The sequence below is a fragment of the Artemia sp. Qi Xiang Cuo genome, chromosome 21 (assembly GCF_049724085.1).
Source record: "Artemia sp. Qi Xiang Cuo chromosome 21, ASM4972408v1, whole genome shotgun sequence".
NCBI lineage: Eukaryota > Metazoa > Arthropoda > Branchiopoda > Anostraca > Artemiidae > Artemia > Artemia sp. Qi Xiang Cuo.
The window spans coordinates 3,894,785-3,911,897 of NC_142814.1; the positions used below are offsets into that span (position 1 = coordinate 3,894,785).

General features: G+C 35.7%; 1 protein-coding gene across 1 annotated transcript in view; it reads left to right on the plus strand.

Moving 5' to 3' along the window:
• Window positions 1-17,113, plus strand: part of Hmgcr (HMG coenzyme A reductase) — a 184,313-nt gene that overhangs the window by 86,301 nt on the left and 80,899 nt on the right.

The following is a 17,113-nucleotide window of genomic DNA, read 5'->3' on the forward strand; positions in this document are numbered from 1 at the left end:
TGGGGAAAGGAAGTAACTGCCCTTCCCAGACCTCGATTTGCCCCTCCCCCTAGACCCCAGTTTGCCACCCCCCTTCAGCTTAAATTTAGTGTCTTCAAAAATTTTGTCAAAACTAAGATAATTCTGCATAATTCAAGCAACCACAGAAACGGGCCAGCTTTCTTTAGTATATCTTTAACTTTATGGTACTATTTGGCTTATTTTTCAGTTTATACTGTCATTTCATATGATTTCGAAAAATTGGCTCAAAATTTGCCCCCCCCCCTCCTCCTGGATTTTGACGAAATTACGCCACAGCATCGGAACACATTGAAACCTCCTAACGGTGCAATTGAATTCCTAGCTACTAATCAATTTCACATCTAGTTGAGATAAGCACTTCTATTCGATGTGCAATACAAGAATGCAGCTATTCCCTCGCAGAGCTGACCACGGACACAGGAAACCATAGCTTTCAATGCTAGCCACGTTTAGCTGAATTCCAATAGTGCACCTAGAAATTAAGTGGATGGCAAGATATTTTTGACAAAAAAAAGAAATCCACGAGTATTGCCCCTTCCCCAAAGAAGCAAATTTAATCCCGATTGCCAAAATACACAACTATGTCAAGAACTTTTTAGTAAGTTTGTTTTATATTCAACAATCCATTTCACTGGATACCCTTATTTTAGGAATTTAACCCTTCAATCAATTCCCTGTACAGGCCGGGAAGTCCCCAAAATACAATTAGGACACTAGCTATTCTCTCTCATCAAGTCGTCTTTATATTCAGCAGTCTTTTCTTGTATATACCCCGAGAAGAAGAATTTTCGTTTCACCTCCCTCCAGGGTGGCAGTACCCTCAAAAGGCATAAATATGTTACTTACTCTTACTTCTCGTCGAGTTTGGTTGAGACCCGACAGATCATACTAGTAGATATCCTCATCAAAAGAATATAGGCACCTCTTTCCCTCCTTCCCCCGTAGATTTTAGGTCAGGTCCTGATCCCACCAGGCTTAGTTGAGATAAAATGGCTTCTTCTGGTAAGTTTCCTTGGTAAGTTTCACTGGTAAGGCTCCTGGCTTAGTTGAGATAAAATGGCTCCTTCTGGTAATTTTTCTTGGTAAGTTTCTCTGGTAAGGCTCCTGGCTTAGTTGAGGTAAAATGGCTCCTTCTGGTAAGTGTCCTTGGTAAGTTTCTCTGGTAAGGCTCCTGGCTTAGTTGAGATAAAATGGCTCCTTCTGCTAAGTTTCCTAATGTCAAGGATTTTTTGAACCTAAATCGGTTGGTATTATACAAGTCCTTCTGTTAGGTGTCCAGAGACAAGATTCCAGGGAATCCCACCTTCACCTATGATTACAATCGGAGTTAGACTTCGTTCAGTCTAATTTTTTTGTCCAAGTTAGTATAACTTGTTAGTTAAGTTAAACTTAGTTAAACCAAGTTAAACTTAGTTAAACTAAGTTAAACCAAGTTAGTTAAACTTGGTTAAATATTTTATCAGGGTTCACATCAATAGATCAGCTGCACAATTAAAGGGGCTAGAAACCAAGGTACCTGATTCTGTTGGTCTGTCCGTCACAATAAGATTTCAAATAGATATCAGATATTAAAAAAAAAATCAAATAATTGGATTCTATGCAGAAAATGTATTGTTATACAAAAATATATACGTTGGCGTCTTTGATATCAAATAAATATCTTTGAAAAAAATATATAAGTAATATCTTATTGGGAAAGCCATTTGATATTTTGTATATACCCCAAGGTGCATTTCGTAAAGAAGCAGAAAAATAACACGAGATTAGTTTTTGCGATCCGAATTTCTTACGCGGGAGTTTTCGTGAAACAAAGCTTTAACAAAGTTTGAAGTCGGCTATATTCTAATTTTATTAGAAATTACGTTTTATTACCATTACTAATAAACTGAAGTATTTTTTTATTTTATTTATACTAAGGACCCTTAAACATACTAAGTAAGTCTGAAGAACAAGGAACTTTTTAGTTTTTACTACTAGTGTAAGTATCACCCAAGTAAATAGACAATATTTATTGTAACTAAGATCGATCATTAGTGTCAAGTTAATCACCATGTTCACGACATTCGATGAGATATGATAAAAATTAAAGTAATTAAAATGTTGTCCAAACTAATTTTAACATCAGTTTAAACAATGAACATGAAACTTGACCAGTTATCAAATTTACTGAAAATAAAACTACTGAACAGTAGCCTATACCTGACAGTTAATCTTGACCTTAATTAATTTTGGAAGACAAGAAACAAGACCTGTAATAAAAAAAATAATATGGAAGATTATATTTTTAAAGCAGGGTATAATTCTTTGTCAATATCTTAATGATTTTGGTAATTTTTGAAAATTGCCAAAATTTTCGTCGTCAGTCGCTGAGAAATACAAAAATATCTGATTTTGGCAATTTTCAAAAATTTCCAAATATCCGTCGTCAATCTCTGAGAAATATAAAAAATTCTATGACTTTGGCAATTTTCGAAAACTGCCAAAATTTCCGTCGTCAGTCTCTGAGAAATAAAAAAATTTCTATGATTTTGGAAATTTTCGAAAATTGAAAAATTTCCGTCGTCAGTCTCTGAGAAATAAAAACATTTCCATGATTTTGGCAATTTTCGAAAATTGCCAAAATTTCCGTCGTTAATCTCTGAGAAATCAAAAAGATTCTATGATTTTAGTAAGTGTCGAAAATTGCCAAAAATTTTTGTCGTCAGTCTCTGAGAAATAAAAGAATTCCTATGATTTTGACAATTTTCGAAAATTGCCAAAATTTCCGTCGTTAGTCTCTGAGAAATAACAAAGATTCTCTGATTTTGGCATTTTTCGAAAATTGCCAAAATTTCTGTCATCAGTCTCTGAGAAATGAAAAAATTTCTATGAGCTTAATATTGTCAATTAATTTAGGCATGGTTGAGTTGGAAACGCCTCGTGACACTTTTCCGAATTATTTTATAGTCCATTCCCTTAAAGTACCAAGGACATACACAAATTATCCCTGGACCCATCTTAGGTCTATTCATACCTGAAAACTGCGATTTTCGAGGATTTTTCTTTTCATAGTTTCAAATTATGGTATTTATAGAGATGCATCCCATTTTTGTCAGTGTTGTCACGTTGAACTGCGAAAATAAATAAGTAAATCTTATTAGTTTAAATTTGGCATGGGGTTTCGTACTCAAAAATTCAAACAGTAACAACATGTTGATTCCTAATGGCAATTACACCTTAAAAGGACAGCAGCACCTTTTTAAGCTGTTTGGTGAAAGATTATTTTTCACACCCCCCCCCCTTTTTTTTATTTTCGGAGGTATTTTCATTAAAAATTAAATTCTTGGTTCTTACTAATTAAAAAAAATGGTTGTGTAATTTTACGCTTAACCAATTCAAACAATTAGATTTTTTTCATGTCCATTACTACTTTCTTCTGATCACATTCTATCGGCAGTCAAGTTCGTTTTTCCGTATTTTAGTCAGTTTTGAAGATGTCTCTTTAAGTTTTTTTTTTTCAAAAAAGCATTGCATCCCACTTGCTATTATTATTACTATGGACAGACTCGCTAAATTTAGTAAAGGCTGTGGGCCACAAATGCCATTTGGCTTTCTCCAAAAAGCAACCTTATTAGTGGGAGGGGGACTAATCTATAGTTCCCCCGTTCTTATATTATATTTTGCCAGCTGTTGGACGTCACCATCCTTAACTATGCCCTCCAGCTTAAAATCCAGTTGGTAAAATATCTCCAACCGGTACCTTATGCCGGCTGGACATTAGGCTTCTATTCTAAGCCGGAAGGCTTCTGTTAGAAGCCTTCTTGTTTCCACGGTCACCAGACATTTTTTGGAAATTAGGAATTCTGCTTGTCCTGTTCAGGCGAGATAATTCTGAAAATTCTAAATACATGTAGACTTCTGTTATTGTGTGTATTTCTGACCTATTAAGTCGTAAAAAAAAGGGTAAAGAATTCGGCATTGGACTTTACAGTCAGTCCCTACCGGCGGTGCTGATCTCCGTTTCTTGGCCCTTCAGCCAGGAAGTGCAATGGCGGGTTGGGGGCCAACCAGAGCTGGGTCGACTCTTGTTGAGCTTACAGAGTCACAACAGTGACCCTCGTCCCAAACCAACCAAATAATTGGGTGCACTAGAATTTGAACCCGCGCCCTCTCAGACAAAGAATCCTAAATCCAGCGGATCAACCCACTGGACTAGGATGGCTTATAGCCGTAAATATCTATTCTGGTGGGATTAAGCTTTTGCTTTACTTTCTCATAGCAGTGTCCCCCCCCCCTATTGCCGCTTTTCAGTAGCTTTGAGAGATGGAAATGAAAGGTTCCGTTCGTAGCCTCTCAGTAGGGTGCCGGCTTTAGCTGCTTCTTCTACCAATTCATTACCTGTGACTCCAGAGTACCCTGGAGCCCATATCAGTGAAACTCGATTCCTTTGGCTGCTGTTGCATTTCAAGGAAGAGTATGTTTGACGCTTCATTGCATTCCACTTCGCTTTTTTGCCTGCTCTTAATATTTTCAAGAGCCTCAAGGCCTGCTTGGTTCTCTGTTAAGAAACATATGCTCCTCCAATACTTTTTATTTGCGTCAGGCTTTTAGCCGCATGTTCTATTCCAAATATTTCTGCGTAGAAGACAGCAACCAATTCCCTTAGGCTATAACTTGTTATCTTCTCATTCACCTAAGGGGCATTCTATCACTAAGGGGCAGTATCACTAAAGGGCATTCTCATTCAACTAAGGGGCATTCTTTCACTACTCCAGTCCCGATGTATCGTGAGAACCTTAACCATTAATGTAATAGGCCATTGTATTATTTTGATAAACCAGCGCTGTCTCCTTCTCCACTTTATTTCTATCCTTGATGGCAATCCTTTACAGAATTATCGTTAAGCTTCTGCAACCCCTCGCACCTAAGCAGTAATGAGTTTGTATATAAGTAGAAAGTTTGTAGTTTGTAGAAAGATTGATCAGGTAGACAGCTTCACTTACCTTGGTGGTATTATTAGTAAAGACGGTGGGAGCAGTGAATATGTTAAAAGTAGAATCGCCAAGGCTCAGGGTGTTTTTTCACAGTTAAAAAAAAAGTTTGGAAGAATAAGAAGATAAGTCTGCAAAGATTAGAATATTAAAAGCTACAGTGATGCCAGTGGTCAAATATGGCTCTGAAGCATGGATGCTCCGAAAAGTGGATGAAGATTTGCTAGATGTTTTCCAGATAAATTGCTTAAGGATTGTTCTGGGTACCCGGCTGACTGACCGTATTTCAAACAATAGGCTGTACGAAAAATGTGGTTCAATACCGCTCTCTAGGGCTATAATGAAAGAAAGATTGAGATGGCTAGGGCACATTGTGCGGATGAAGGATGACAGATTTCCGAAGATTGTTTTTTCGGCCAATCGTCTAGGGCTAAACGGAAAGCAGTTCGTTCTCGTCTGGGGTGGGAGGACATCATAAAGAAAGATTTAAAGGAAATGGGAACTTCGTAAGAGGGTGTAAAAGGGAGGCTTTGAATAAATTGGGATGGAGGAGGAGATTACGTTGCTGTGTTGCCTCAGGCGACTTGGTGGTACGATGAGTTGTTAGTAGTAGTAGTAGTAGCAGTAGCAATGAGTTTGCTGATAAGAGCGTCTCTACCTTACAGGAAAACCTCGACTCACTGACTTCTAGATATAAACTCCTAGGACTTGCCGTCTGTGCAACAAAGACTGAGTTTCTTGTTTATGATGCCCTTGGTAAACCACATCTTATTTGTCTGTTCTGCTTCTGCTTGGCAATACGGGGCTCAGAGTGTGACCCCTGCTACAACGTTGGTGACAACGTGCCTAATGTGCTCTGCTGAAGTACAGTTACATACAATGTCCTACTCGCTAAACTGTATTGTTCCTTGGCTATGCCACACGTAATTTATATTTTGCCTCTCAGGGGGAATTTTTCGCCAAGGCAAATTTTAATTTCCTGTCAAGTCTCCTCTTGTTTTGCAGGAATAGTTTTATTTTACAAAAACGTTCTGATCCTGACCCTTTAGACGTCGTGAATAATGCTGAGTATGATGTCTTTAATACGAAATTAAATATATAAAAAAAAGTTTTTCAACTAAAAGTAAGAAGCGATATTAAAACTTAAAACGAACAGAAATGATTCCGCATATGAAAGGGGCTGGACCCTTCTTAACACATTGGTCTTTACGCTAAAATCTGACTCTTTGTGACAACTCTACTTTTTAAACTAATACAAACTTTAGCGTAAAGAGCTAGGAGTTGAAGAGGAAGCAGGCCCTTTTATATACGGAATCATTTCTGTTCGTTTGACGTTTTAATGTTGCTCCTTACGTTCAGTTGGAAGAAATGTTTTTTTTTATTTAATTTCTTATCGTTTTTCAAATAATCCCAGGAAATTCATGAGACACAAAATGGTGTACTGGTGTACACATGGTGTATGGTGTACACAATGGTGTACACGATTTTAAAGGTCGTGTGGAAAAACCAATCCATCAAGAAGTAATAAATAAAATCATTTCTTAATATGCTGATAATGCAAATTAAGTTTTGTTCTTGAATTTCCCAGTTTCTTATGTGCCTTTGGTCGTTTTCTCCCATTTGTTACAGTCAAGGACTGTAATATTCTATTAAGTGATATATTTTGATTATATGCTGATTGTTCGATTGCATAAACTGCTTTTAAGATATTCAAACGCGACCTGGTCAATTTTCTGAAGCTAGCATCATAACATACCTCATTTTTACGCTAAAGTTTTTTAGTACTTTTAAAAAAGTTCCTTATTCTGATAAGGCCCTTGTGTTTCAGGAGTCGTTCTTAAAGAATCGGGACAAAAAGGTTGGAGGGCAGTTAGCCCTCCAACCTTTTTTGGTGACTTAAACAGAGGACTAGAACTTGTAATTCTTGTTCGAATGAGCCTGTTCGAATGATTCCTGTTCCCCTTACATTGCCATAATTGTGTAACTATCAGCCCTTTCCCTGGGGACTATGGTTGGTTATATCATCACCGAAAGTGTGGTTATAGGACCACTGAACTATGACGAAAAAAATGGATATCTCAAAATTTTGATCAGACAACTTTGGCGAGGGTGGAGAGGGGATATCTGTCCCCCAACCATTTTGGTCACTAAAAAGGACACTAGAACTTGTAATTGTCATTCGAATAAGCCCACTGCCGATTTTCTAGGACTATTGGTTCGATACGATCACCCCCTAAAAAAAAAAAAAAAAAAAAAAAAAAAAAAAAAAAAAAAAAAACGAACAAACGCATACACGCATTCGCGATCCAGCAAATACAAAATTCCACATTTTTGTAGATAGAAGCTTGAGACCACTACAGTAGGTTTCTCTGACAGGCTGAATCTAATGGTGTGATTTTTGTTAATATCCCTTGATTTTTAAAGATCTTTCCCACTTATTCGAATATAAAGCAGATTTTCTCATAATGCTCGTATCTTTTGATGGGTAACACTAAACTTAATGAATCATATATATTTGAAAATAGTATAATAAGCCAGTTCTTTTCATTTATCTACTGATATAAAAATTGGTTGTTTTTTTTTACACTCGGTTACTATTGACCTGTGACGCTCTGTACTTGTTCTTTCATTTTCTACCATTTAGTATCATATGTGAATGTTGTTTGGATTAATTATGCGTGTTGTGCTGTTCAGAAGTTGATATTTTGTCTATGTTTTTCATTTCTTCTCTTTTCTTTTTCATTAATCCGCTTCTTTTTTGTATGTATATAAAAGGGCAAAAATAAACTTACTTATCTTATAGCTCTGGGCAATTCTGGGATGCTCTAAGGTGATCATTAAGCAGATCAGCCTCTGTACCCCTATTAAAGGGGCAATATGGTTCAAAACTTGAGTCTCGTTGACCTGCTTCATCATATGACAGAATTGGTCGAATTACCACTTGTCCGGCGTTAATACCAAGTTTTTTCCTAGCATTTTTTGGAACTGGACCAGGGAGGTTATGGCTTTCCGTGCTATCTCCACGTTGTGAGCTTTTCAGCTCAACTAATGATCGAAAATGAGCTGTAGATATTTCAACTACTTATTTTTACAGTGAAATCAGGTCCATGCGTTTGAATTACATATGTTACGGCAAAAGACCGAAATCTGATAAATGTCGACATTCACCTGCGAAAGTCCAAAATAAGGGTATTTAACAAATATTTCGGACATACACCAAGCGACTATGAGTGAGTTGTTGTCTTCGTGCACTAATGATGAATATTGAGTATTTCTGAGATTTTTATTGCAGATATTCTAATCTAATTAATAACCTATTTCTGAGACTTATAACCTAACCGAAAAATTCAGCGAGAAAAACGGATTTAATTTAAATAAAGCAGTGACAAAGAATAAAAAACAAACAACACATTACTTAATAAAAAAAAATCCGATTATTTCGAATCCATATCAAGGAGCCTTTATCAACGGAAAAAAGGGAAAAAGAAATAAAAACAGTTAAATCATCTAAATAAAAAGACAAAACAAAAAATAACACAACAAGAGAAAAAAAATACAAAAGACAAAACAAATAAATAAAAACTCACACCTTAATAAACTTCCACGATACCGCATCAGTGTAACATAGAAACGACGCCAAAAAAGTCTAGTAGAGCAGATATTACTCCTCTATAGATTAAGATTGGCAGATGGGTCTATCAAAAATACAGTACTATATTTATTTTAAAGAATTTACAAAAAAACAGGTTACCACCCCTGATTAAATTTACAAGTTAAAAATATTTGAACTATTTATCTCACTGTAAAAGTCTAAAACCTACTGCGTCATTGCGCCTTACTGAAAACTATATGCATCTTGAACAGTCTTGGAAAGTATAAACAACATCAAATTGAATATTTGATGTATAATGATATTAATTGTTGAAAGATCCATCAGTTCAAAAATTTATTTAACTATAATTGTATTTTTATTTTCAATGCTTTAAGAACATGAAAAGAAAATATTTGTAATATAATCCGTTTTCAGTTAAGCGCCAATGACGCAGTAGGCTTTCGGTTTTTATTTACAGTTAGGAAAGGAGGCAGTATCCAAACAATTGTTTGTATGGAAACTATATTTGTCTTTAACAAGTTTAAAAAGGGCTAATAAATTAAACTGAATATTTGATTTATGATAATATTAAATGTTGAAAGGTCATCAGTTCAAAATTTTACTATAATTTCAATGTGTATTTTCAATGTTAAATACAAAAGAAAATATTTGTCATAAAATTGGTTTTCAGTAAAGCGCCAATTAGGCAGTAGGTTTTAGACTTTTACAATGAGAGAAGGAGGTCATACCCAAACTCTTGTTTGTGGTGATTTTTGTTTGTTTCCAGCTTAATTTGTATATTCAATTTAAATTTCACTCGTTTTAAGATTTATTTATTCATTTACATTAATATCTATTGTATGTTTGTTTGCATTGATTGTTCATTTAATTTCTGTTCGTTTTAAGTTTCATTTATACTTCAATAGGAAAATATTTTTTTTCGTTTTAAGCTTAATATTCAAGCATATTAAATCTAAGCATTACTTGCTTTAAGATCTATTTATTCATTTATATTATTACTTGTTTAATTTTTTTGCTATGATTGTTTATTTGATTTCTGTTCGTTTTGGGTTTCATTTATTCTTTAATAGTAATTTCTGGTCGTTTTGAGTTTGAATTATAAAAGGTATTTGTATCTGCTGATCTTAAGTTTAATATTACATTTACTTTTCCTTGATAAACTTATTTTTTGGAAAGTTTTTTTTTTAATTATTTTTTGTTCGTCTTTGATTGCAAAAAGTTTCAAGTTTTTAAAACTTACTTGTTTCAAAATCAAAATTAAAAAAAAAAAAAATCAAATATTAATCAAAGTGTCAAAACTGACATCAAAGTAACAACATCAAAGTGAAATGGGTTTGTGTCAACCTCGGAGTTTTTATTATCTGATGTTTGAACTATTTTTAACAAAATTGCTATCTCAAAATTTTTATCGGATGGGTTGGGGAAAAAGGGCGTGGGGGGACTAGATTAAGCTTCTTAGCTTAAGCTTAAGCTTCTCTAGTTTAAGCTCCTAAGGTCTCTTTTGACTGTTTAAAAGTGAACTAGAAATTTCTATCTTCAATCAAATGAGCCCTCTCTGAAGTATATACGAGCATCCCTTCCATAATAACCATATTTACCCCAAGAGCATAACTTACAACACCTGTCCCTGGGCCCTGGGGGGTTGTGTCAACCCTTGAGTTTTAATTTCTGATGGTTGAACTATTTTTAACAAAATTGTCACCTGAAATTTTTATCGAATGGGTTTATCCATCCGATACATCCAAAGGTGTGGAGGGCGGGAGGGGCTAATTGCCCTCTGATGTTTTTTCACTCTGAGAAAATGAACTACAACTTTTAATTTCCATTCAAATGAACCCTCTCTGAAGTTTATACGAGCATACCTTCCATAAGAACCATATATGCCCCCAGAGAAATACTTACAACGCCTGCCCCGGCCCTGGGGGGGGGATTATCTTGACACAGGAGTTTTTTCTATCTGACCTTTGAACTATTTTCAATGAAATGACCATACGTAAAGGAGTTTTTGTTATTTGATCTTTGAACTATTTTTAACAAAATGGCTACCTCAACTTTTTTATCAGACGTATTCGGGGAAAAAGGGTTAGGGGGGCCAGATTCCCTCTGACCCCTTTTGACTCTTAACAAGGGCACTAGAACTCTCGATTTCCAATCGATTGAGCCCCCTTTGAAGTTTATACGACGACCTCTTATTTATGAAGTGCCTCTGGGAGAAAAATAAATGGAGTGCGGGGGGAGGCTAGCTGCCCTCCAATCACTTTTAACTCTTAAAAAGTGAATTACAACTTTCAATTTCCAATCAAATGAGCCCTCTAGGAATTTTATACGAGCATCCCTTCCATAAAAACCACATATGCCCCCAGGGCATAACTTACAATGCCTACCCCCGGGCCCTGGGGGGGGGGCTGTGTCAACACCGGAGTTTTTTGTTATCAGAACTTTGAACTATTTGTAACAAAATGTCTACCTCAAAACTTTTATCTCTTATGCATTTAGGTTCAGTATTACACCCCCCCCCCTCCATCCTAACCAACAACGAGTATCATTAGCTTTCGACACTGACCAAAATTTCAAGAATATTAGAGAATGCTGCTGGATTTTCTTGGCGAGAAGGGTCTATTCCCTCGTCTGTAACGACGTTTTTAATGATATACGATCATACATAGGTCTTTTCTAGCACGCCTCCCCTCATCCTAACAAAAAAGGAGTATTAAGGGCTTGTGACATCAACCAAGATTTCAAGAATATTGTAAAATGTTGCTGGAGTTTCTTGGAAAAGTAGATCCGTAGCCACGTCTGTAGTGACGTCATTAATGTTGTAGTATAATTTTTAGTTTTTTTTTCAGTATTGAACCTTCCCCCCCCCCTCCCCTATCGTAAAGAGCAAGAAGCATAAAGAGTTTGTAATTTCTCCCAAAATTTCAAAGATTTTCCGAAATGGAGCAAGTGTTTCTTTAGTTAATGTGATCCCATCCTGGCTATACCAGTGCCTAATATTCTCTCCTAGCTACACCTGTTCTTAGAAATCCTTTTCTATGTTGTATATTTTCGAGCCCCTTGAAGGATATTTTTGAAGCAATACAAAAAATATTGTGTGAAGCTTATATTTGAGTGTTCTCACTTATAGCATAATTTTTATGAAACATTGAAAAAAAGTAGTTGGAGGGGGAGAATATGTTCTAAGACCTCAGCCTAGAAATAAAAGTGAAAACAGTCAACAAAGAATAACTAAGTTTTCAGTCCAAATCAGTGAGAAAGTCAGTGATTTATTGTCAACTATGTTGTATATTTTCGAGCCCCATGAAGCTTTTTTTTTAAGCAATACCAAAAATATTGTGCGAGGCATATATTTGAGTGTTTTCACTATAGCATAATTTTTATGAAACATATTTTTCAAAAAATTGGTTGGAGGGGGATATGTTCCAAGACCTCAGTGGATAGAAATAAAAGTGAAAACAATCAACAGAAAATAACTAAGTTCTCAGTTAAAATAAGGACTGTCTATGGTGTATTTTTCTTTTTATATAAAACTTATTTTTTTTATAAATATTTCAGAATTGTACAGTTTCAAAATGCCACCGTAAAAACGAAGTTTTTTGTGCCTTACTGATTTGTTTGATTTATTTCTTGACAATTTCATCTTTCTAATGCAAAATATGTCTATTATTACAAATATCGAATAAAAAATGGTTGTTTTTTAAGTCATTAAACGGAAAAAGCTAAACAAAGTCTTTTTATCTTTTCAAATAAGCTTATCAGACATTGCTTTTTGAGCTTCTCTTAAAACTTTTTCCCAAAACTCCAGTTTATTTATCTTTATGATCGCTTTGTTTATTTACGGCGATGCATTTTTTTACCAAATTTAAGGAAATGAGTTGGATTTTTTTATTTAGCAAAGACTGATTTATACTTATGTGTTTGCTAAGTAAACAGAGGATTAAAGTATGAGTGAGAGATAAACCAAGTTTTATGGGTAAGTACGGGTTTTCACTTTGGATCTGTCAAACCCAAGGATGAATCATTTTTTGACATGTTTTCCCTAAAAAAAAGGAAAAAAATGTTTAATTTGATTTAGTGTCTAAATGTGTTGCCTTATAAATTAGTTGATTACTAGCGAAAGAGGAATTTATGTTAAAGAAGTAACAAAGAGATAATAAAATAATGTTTTTGAATTAAAAACATAAAAACAAAAAAAAGCATAAAATCAAAGGAATAATAAAGTTGACGGTACTTGTATGATATACCCCCCTACCTAATATTATCCTAATGACGCTCAATCCTAATGAAATATATTTAAGTGCGATAAAAATATAATACTTAAGAAACAAATTTGGGCTATATACTTTCACATTAGAGGGAGAGGGGGGGGGGGTAAAGTATAGCAGTTCTGCATGCCTAATTTGTTAGGTACAATTATTCTGCATATTATGTTGTAAGAATTGTTTTCTAACTTCACACTGTCCAAATACTTTACCCCCCCCCCTAATTTGAAAGCCCGAATTATATATTTTACATGTATTCTGTCACTTCTCTTTGTCTTGTCTGACGCTAAGTGTAAGTAGAAGAGGGGGTGCTACTCCCACCCCTCACCCCTGCTGCCACCTACAACTTTTTTTGCACCCCATATAAGGGCATGGATTCATTAGGGAGAACACGTGGTTAATGGGGTCAATGACCTCCTTTTCCAAGATTGATTTATTTGATGTTTCTATGTGTAATAACTCTGGGGCATAGGTTGCACATGTGCATTGAATTCTAACGGGAACAATGTTATTGATCTGGGACTCGAGGGGGAAGTAAATTTACGAGAAATTGATTGCGTAATCGAGGGGGAAGTGAATTTCCGAGAACTTGATTGCGTAACCGAAGGGGAAGTGAATTTCCGAGAACTTGATTGCGTAATCGAAGGGGAAGTGGTTAGAGCTAACGAATCAGGGTCAGTCTAGAGTCAGCAGTTGGAGTGAAAGGATTGAAAAATGAATAAATTTGAGAAAGAGAGAATCATGTAGTGTTTATGGAAAAACATTTGATTTTGGATGATGATTTTCTCGAGTTATCTCTTAAACGCAGGATATTCTCTTGTCAGGGAACACTTGACAATATAATGAGGAGTGATTCTCCCCCATTGGACTATTGTATGAAACTTTTAAAATGTGATTCAAATGCTTATACCCAATTTATTGATATATTAATTGGAACAAGGCAGAATCATATTGTGGATATACTTTCATTGCCAATGTAGATGGCTCCCCCATCATTCGAAAGAGGCAACGTCACAGAGTTACTCCTCTCCCCTTTCCTACACTTTGAATTTATCGAGCGAAGAGGTGTGTGACTCTCACCCTAGCGGGCACCTATGCTCCAATTGTCACTATGATAAATGTGATCAGTGGGAGAATACTTACCCCACTATGATTTGACAGAATCCTACCCGTGTGGTTGTTTGACTTCTCTGAGCTTAATACCGGCATAGAGTTAAACTTGTCTTGGAAAACGACTCTGGTCTACGATTAAAATGTCTGAACACAACCACACTCGATTCTCTTAAACCTTGTTTCGGCTAGAACACCTGCAATTACTATAAACCAAGTGATTTTTATTTGGCATTGACCGAATGTGATTCACCACTTGAAAACACTGTATGTGATATTGCTTCAAATAGACAGATTGAAACTCGTGAATTTCATAATATGAATGCAAATAGTATCATTGACTATACAAAGAGATATGACAAGAGTGAAGTTACATTGTACTGTAGAAAATGTGACTATGACTTTTAAGTCAATAAAGATAAATATACAGTGAATCCAAAGTATTTATCGGCACTATTGGTTCACGACACTTGCATATACATCGAAGATGTAGAAATCTAAAGTGTAGATTTAAAGACATTGTTGTATATATACATTTTATTAATAAGCAAATTCACAAACATTTTTTAATCACTTTACTCTTAGGACACTGAAATCAATACTATATAGGTCTGAGAGAAAATTTTCCACTAGAAAGTCGTTCAGACGTTGATTGTCACCATAAATATTGAGAAAGTGCTTGTAAGTATAACCACGATATCGGAACACAAAATATAGCCGTGCATGGAAGCCACAGCTTTTAGTCGTTAGATCCTGCACCCTCTTCCGATTTTGAATAATAGTTTTCCCACTTCTCTCAATATAGTTGCTGATGTGAGGCGTGTAGAATGTATAGGGTAGACCAAGAGGATCAAAAAATTCAATCGTCTTCATTGTTTGAAAGAAGTACAGCCAATGACCCGTCAGCACAGTCGACGGACTGCTATTAACAATAATCAATGCATTGTTGACACTTTAAATTTTTCCAAGACAGTCCGAGGGTAGACAATAGGATTTGTAATGGGACATGTAGGGGTCCATATCAAATACATTGATTATTTGACCGGTGTTCATGGCGCCAAGTCTAGTAGAACACTGCCTTCGGGAGTGATTTCCCAATAAGTTTCATATTGATTTAGTGAGATTAAGGCAATACTCTCAGCCAATGGGATGGCAAATGTACACTCTACACGCACACTCCCCGTACGTACGATACTCATATCCTGTGGACCCAACAAATCCAGTAAAATGATAACATGTGTTTTAGCAAACATATCTTCGGTTATACCATTTTCAAATAGTTGAGAGTCATGATCTAGGGTTTGCATGGTCAACTCGTACAATGTTCTATAGGATTTATCAAAAGATAGATTGTAGAGTGGGATGCCGTTTACTTTGCACACAAGAGATGAAAGTCCAAACATCTCGAATTTATGTGGGCATTCAGTCAATGATCCAATTGCACTGCCATTTTTTACAAATACCAAAGCCAATTTCGAGTAGATTTCACCATTGATAAATGATGAATCAGTGAAGGCGCGTGAGCCCATTGTAATATGACACTGATTGTTGATTGTATAAGGACCAAGTAGTTTAATGTTGTTGCCATTGGCTCTAAGTTTTTCCACGCCCAAAGCAACAGAACTCATGAAGTGTTATTTACGTTCATGAAGTATTGCTGAGGTGAGGTAGAGACATACATCAGGATTACCAGCAAGTTCTTTTCTCAATATGGACTTAGAGGGTGCAAGCGTTAGTTTTATATCCACTTTAACATTGGGCGGCAGCCATTGGGGTATATTATATATTTCATGATATATTTTTCCGACTAAATGTAATTCACTAGTTGTACTATTTTTAAGTGCATCTGTACCATCAGTATTAGTAATATATTCATATCCATTGGAGGCGCCTCTCAATTCCTTGTATGAATTGGGTGTCATCAGCATGAATTGTATAGAGCTTGTATAATTTGAGAGATTGGTGCTTGTGCTCACCAGTGTGACATTTATGTAGACACTAATTTGACGAAATAAATTTTGTATTAAACATTTTTCATAGGATATTCCATCGGCCCGAATTGGCAGTGTATTATCGGATTTCCAGACTTTCATTTGCAAATCTATAAATGTTGAAGACAAGTCCATAAAGTAGTCTTCATTTGAATAAATTTGAAAGTGGATATTATCGGAGAGGGGTTGTTGTGGATAAAATTGTTCATAGTATCCATGCTTGACACTCACATCAACATTTTCAGCATTGAATAGATTCAATGAGGCGGTGATTGAAGGTTGAGAATCCTTATGCGGTAGGTAGGAAATCTTAGGAGAAGAAATCTAGTTTCGATCAGACAATTTTCTTCTTGGGGCTTCTGGTTACACTTAGTGTCGTCTTTCTACTTCTTTTCTTTGACAAAAGGGGTATCTTACGTTTTCGACCTGAGTGGAGACTGATGAGGGATGCATTGTTTCTTGACCTTTCTAGACCTTTACCAGTCTGTTTTAATTTCTCGCCAAGGTTTCGCGCATTGGACCTAAAATTTTCCGAAGCATTTTCTTTAAAATCCTTGACAGAGCCCCAATCGTATAGTGTAGAGGATGCAAAATCTGTCGCAGCCGGTACAAGATATTTTCTAGCCAGTGGTAGTGAAGAGCGAAACAGCTTAGCAAACTAACTGCCAAGACCATAGCCAGACATTGACGAGCGACCTTTGTAGTAGTCCATTCCATTGCCCTGTTGTCTGGGACCAAGAGTAGTAATATAGCAGTCAATATCAGGACAAGTGAATACCACTTTTTTATGAGACATCTTGCTTTTTAAAGTTGGGTCGAAAATTGCATTTAATCACATCCAAACCTTTTGAAAATGATATGGGATCGCCTAATTCGTTTATTAGTGTTTAATGACAGAGTTCAATATAGGAATTTTTTACGTGAATATACTGAAGATGCTTTATATTGTTGTGATGATCATGCTCTTTATTGTTATTTATTTAAAGAACTCGTAGCAGGGTGAAATTTGAATTACCGACACGTGATGTTTCCACAAATGAAGCGTAGAGAAATATACAGGTGTCTGTGGAGAAGGCAGGTGGGTAGTCAGCAAAAATGAAATTAGTGTTTCCGACACTTTTACCGTTGATTATATTGAGCTTAAAG